The sequence below is a fragment of the Chenopodium album genome, chromosome 12 (assembly GCF_948465745.1).
Source record: "Chenopodium album chromosome 12, dcCheAlbu1.1, whole genome shotgun sequence".
Lineage (NCBI taxonomy): Eukaryota > Viridiplantae > Streptophyta > Magnoliopsida > Caryophyllales > Amaranthaceae > Chenopodium > Chenopodium album.
In genome coordinates this window covers 40,037,861-40,043,187 of record NC_137845.1, presented here as the reverse complement: position 1 = coordinate 40,043,187, position 5,327 = coordinate 40,037,861, and the positions used below count along the sequence as shown (strand labels likewise).

Genomic DNA, 5,327 nt, shown 5'->3' with positions numbered 1-5,327 from the left:
TTATAGAAAGAGATACGAGGCAATAAAGTAAGTATTTTTATTGCTATATTTTTTTAGAAAGCATGTTGATATTATATTAATTCCTAGTATCATGTTAGGATGCTTTTATTGCTTTCTAGTATCATGTTTAGGTCACTTCCTATTTTCTTCTATCATGTTAGTATCATGTTAGGGATAAAGCTTTGATTTTTAATGTTTAGTGACGTCCTAGGATTTGTTATTAATCATATTAGTATCATGCCTAGGATCTTGCTAATATATTTTATTGAGATTGAGATTATGACGATTATAATTTGTTGTGTTAATTATTATTATGTTGCTTGATATATTATTGTTATTGCTTGATCACGCCCACTCTTGCAGGATTAAAGGGAATTTGTACTTGTAATCACGCTTAATAAGATAATTAATAATTTTGTTTAGGCTACACTAGTAGAAAAAACGCTATTTGTAACTAACAAAAACGGGTTTTTTGTAACCAACATTGGCCGTTACAAGTACTGGGGTTACAAATAGTCATGTCATTTGTAACAGACATTGTCCGTTACAAATAGGTACCTATTTGTAACTAACATTTCAATTGTTAGTTACAAATAGTTATTTATTCGTAATGAACATTTAATATGTTCGTTACAAATAGGTAAATATTTGTAACCAGCAATTGATATGTTAGTTACAAATAGGTGCCTATTCGTAACTGACATATTAATTGTTAGTTACAAATGCTCATTTTCGATATTAAAAAAAATACCTAGCAAAAAATGCTAGGTTCAGATCTATCGTTGAATTTGAATGCAATCTGCACAATACCTTGCGGTCTTGCCCATGACCCAAACCTACCCTCACAACCCACTCTCCCACATCGAAAACCATGCTCACTACCACCACGACCCGTTAGGCCCCTACCCCATGACCAAAAAACCCACCCCCAATACCCGCCAATCCCCAACCCCGTGACCCACATCTACACCACCACCTATAGCAGCCAATGCACGAAAAACCACCTCACTGCCCATAGAAAATTGTTATGAAATTAATAAAAATTAACACAAACAAATATCTTAAAAATAACACAAGTAAAATTAGATCTAATCTTCACTCAAAAAAAAAAATTAAAAAAAAAAATAAATCAAGTCTAAGCTAAGTTATAACAAAAATAACATAAAAAACAATAACATAAAAAAAAAACTATAAATTAAAATGACACATATAAAAACGTCTAAAAAAATTACAATTATCTTAAAAAATGTATTAAAATTACAATTATATCAACAAATTAATTATAATCAAAGACTTGAATTAAAATTAAAAACAAAAATAACTAGATCTATACTATAATCTTAATAAAAATCGAATCTAAACTATACTATAATTCGTCCCAAGGTAGTATGCACCGTCGTTATCGCTCGCAACCGCCGTCATCACTGTGACCATCAGCAAATGAGGAGGAGAAGAAATAGAGAGAATTTCTGAGCAGTGGTTGTTGTGGATGCGGCTGCGGCGATGGTTGCCTACATACCTCTATGTGCACGGTTGTTGACGGTGGGTTGATGGTGAAACTCAGTTGTTGAAGATAATCGTTCATGGGTGACGGTGACTTCATGATGCTCGTGGATGCTTGTATTGCTAAGAGATTGAAGGAAAGTGGAAAGAGAAAGAAGGAGGATAGAGAAATTTGAGAGGAAAGATGAACAAAGGAAGAGTGAAAGAGGGGAGGAGGATAGAGATCATAAAGAAAAAAGGGGGTGGGGCGGCTGTAACCATATTTAGGGTTAGGAGACTAATGGGCTTTGGACGGTTATAGAAAAAATATCTTTTCTATTTGTAACCAACTATATGTTGTCCGTTACAAATAGGATGTATTTGTAACTAACACTATCTTGTCCGTTACAAATAGGATGTATTTGTAACCAACATTATGTTGTCTGTTACAAATACTATCTTATTTGTAACGGACATAGCTAATGTTGGTTACAAAAATAGTACTTGTAACTAAAAAAAAGTTGTTGGTTACAAATGAGGCGTTACAAATATCATTTTTTCTACTATTGCTAATGTGATTTTAATTCAAGTGACCGCCAATAATAGTTTTGTTTGTGCATTAATATTCAACCAACATAGATTAAAAGGTTTAGGAATAATATATTGATTGTATGTTAGTCAGAAAGCGCACATGAATATGAGAAGAACAAAGTAGAGGCCTATGTTTAGGGCAGGTTCAATCTCTTTTAGGTTGGATTTGTACCTTCATCCCCGAATATCCGGTCATGGTTCCAGACCACTATGGAGTTAGTGATCTCATGGATCATGAAGGGGTGTAACCTTCACCCTGTGAACGGTTTACAAGTTCCTAAAATTTGTTGGTGACTCTTTTGCTCTAGCTTCCTTCCCTTTGGACGCCACCATGCTTAAGTGTATGATCATAGTGGGGCTTAAGTGTGGAATGCTTGAAATATTCCCTACACAATGCTCGTCATATGTTAAACAAATTCCTCAAATCCAAGCCCCCACGACAAAGCAGACTCATTGAAACCAACAACAAACTAAACAAGAAGACAAATATAGGAACTAACGCAGAGGAAACAAAGAGCATATTCATCATTTAGAGTACCCAGAAAGGGGGTTACAGTCTAGGTGGGCGGCAGTGGTAGAGGGGGCTGCGCGAGAACAAGTGCTAAGCTTTAAAGAAGTGCTAATATTAGATTTTATCCTAACCGTACAGGATCATGAAGAAAACAATAACTGAGCAAGAAAGATGGCGACAAGAAGTGCTAATATTGGGGCAGAAAAGAGGGAGCAGAGTGTGTGCAGTATAGCTGAGAAAGAACATTAGTGAGCTGGGTCTAATTAAGGAAAACATATAACATTGCAGTAAACATAATCAAGGCAAAAACAACCATGCACACACACTCATACTAAAAGAGACGGAAAATAAAATAGAGGAAGGGAGGGAGAAATAGAGAGAGAGAAAGAGAGGAAGATAAATAAGTTTCAAAGTAGAATAGCTCAATTAACAAGTGCAATTAAATTATCAATGCCCACATAACATAACATTAGCCACAAAAATATTAAAACCCAGAAAATTAAACCAAAACCCATATAATTTCAGCTCAAAACATATAAACACATATTAACTCAGAAAAAGTACATCCAAAATCTCCCACAAACTCATTACTGGTACATTTATGAACTACACACCTCATCATAGTGAATGAAACTTAAAAATAGTCGCGTAACACATCAAATTCTTTAATGTATTGTTAACCTCCAGTTATATTAAGTATGTGAACAATAATGCAGTGATTAAAACCCTTAACAAGCAACCTGCTACAGTAGTTGTAGTACATTAAATCAATCAGTTTTGCTTTCAATTTCATGATTAACACACCTAATAACTAGTCATGAAACAATACTTTACCAATTAGCAACTATACACAAAAGATTGTTTTAAGATTGATTTTTAATACAAGTCGAACCTTTTAGAGTTTTAAGCTGTCCAAAAGGGAAAATAATTCAAGTAAATAAACCATTATACTACTTGATTAGTACTTATACAATTCCGAGTTCTGCATTTAGACAGCAAATTGAAGCAAAACCCAGATCATAATTCTAGGCAAATAAAAACAAGTATAGAAATTTAATGCAAAAAAATTAATTCAAAACTCCCAACTATATCAGAAACCAGTTAAAAAAAAAGAAAAAAAGAAAAAATGTAACTAACCTCAGCAAGTCCTCTTTCCTACAACTCCAATTACCAAAGCTTTAGGAGCTTCAATACCAAACGATGAAGCATAAAAACCATCCCTCTACATTTAGCTCTCTTTCCTACTACTCAACCCAATTCCAATTTCAATAAATTGACATAAAATCAAACATAAATACATCCAAAAACAGCATAAAATAGTACAATTTCAATTACCCAGATGAGAAAAAATTACCAATTTTTTGAGGCTTTGTTGAAATTGAGATAACCAAGTGTTTCAGAACAGGGTCAAGCTAAGAAAGCGCTTGTCAAGAGCCAAAACCTTAAAAGATACAGCACAAAACTAACATAATTAGCCCAAAACCTAATAAACATGATGCCAATAGTAGAATCAAACTGAAGAGATGACCTTCTGCTAATTAACTCATTAAATTGAAATTTTATACAGAAACATATCATTATTCAGCCCAAAACCTAATTATGAAATCATATAATTCCAAAATCACCAAAAAATGCAATTAATAAATAAAAAATAAACACTAGCCATCGATGGCCTTGCTTGCGGCACAATTATGGAGAAGGAGGTCAAAGGAGAGAGAAAAGGAAACTCACCAACACATGCATTTAAATAATGTCGAACATCTCGCTAAATTAACATGTTGTAGGATTCAATTTCGTATTTAAAGGCAAAAATAACACTTAAATTGATAAAAATCATAAACCCTAGATTTCAATTCAAAGAACAACATACCTTCGTGAAGAAATCCACTACATCTGCAAAGATCTAGCACCGGTAAATAAATAGACCATCAATTACGATGGTCGCGACACCATTTCACCACCGCCGCCATCATCCTTATAGCCATTCGCTGCGAAGAGAGAGAGTAAAAGAAAGAAAATCTAGGAATAAGGAGAGAGAGTGGGGTGGCGGCGGATGAGGCGGCGGTGGATAGGGTGGTGGTGGAGCAGAGAATTAGGGAGAGAAAGAGGAGGCAAAGAGACAAGATAGATGAGACAAAGTGAAGTAAGAAATTAGTCGAGAAAGAAGAATAAAAGAGCTGATATGGGGCGCGATTTTTTTTTATTTGGTACCGGTTCAAACTGTTGGGATTAATATTTTTCCCACCGGTTCGGTTTGAACCGATGCCAATATCCTTCCCTCAAAATCCTGCCTATTTTTTCCCCACCGGTTTTTAAAAACCGGTGGACATTACTCGGTGCCAATCTTCATTTTTCTACTAGTGAATGAGTCAAGTCTAAGAACTCCAATTAATATTCATGAAATACATGCTTAAAATATGACTTTGAGTGAGTCTTTCCAAGTGGCTGCTTGTATAGAAAAATTGCCACCATCTTGGAAAGATTTTAAGAATTATCTTAAACATAAGAGAATGTTACTTGAAGATCTTATTGTTCGGTTAAGAATTGAAGAGGATAACCGAAGCCGGTGGAAACAATATCATGTCTTCCAAGGCCAATATGGTTGAGGATTCTTCAAAAACCAAGAAAAGGAAGCGTACTAATGATGACTCCAAACAAAGCCACAAAAAGAAGTTTAAGGGTAAATGTTATGGGTGTGGTAAACTTGGTCACAAGGCAAAAGATTGCAGAAATCCCAATAAGA

The 5,327-nt window shown here is 34.5% G+C and overlaps 1 long non-coding RNA gene across 2 annotated transcripts; it reads right to left on the bottom strand.

Moving 5' to 3' along the window:
- Positions 1-1,178: 1,178 nt before the first annotated feature.
- On the bottom strand, positions 1,179-4,722 carry LOC145572390 (uncharacterized). 2 transcript variants are annotated; one of them, XR_014096821.1, is made up of 4 exons: positions 4,455-4,722; positions 3,939-4,025; positions 3,722-3,828; positions 1,179-2,459 (listed from the first exon to the last, which is right to left on the bottom strand). It is a non-coding gene; the product is annotated as an uncharacterized LOC145572390 (long non-coding RNA). The 2 variants fall into 2 exon arrangements; XR_014096820.1 differs by having other exon boundaries at positions 1,179-3,828.
- Between the last annotated feature and the right edge of the window lie 605 nt (positions 4,723-5,327).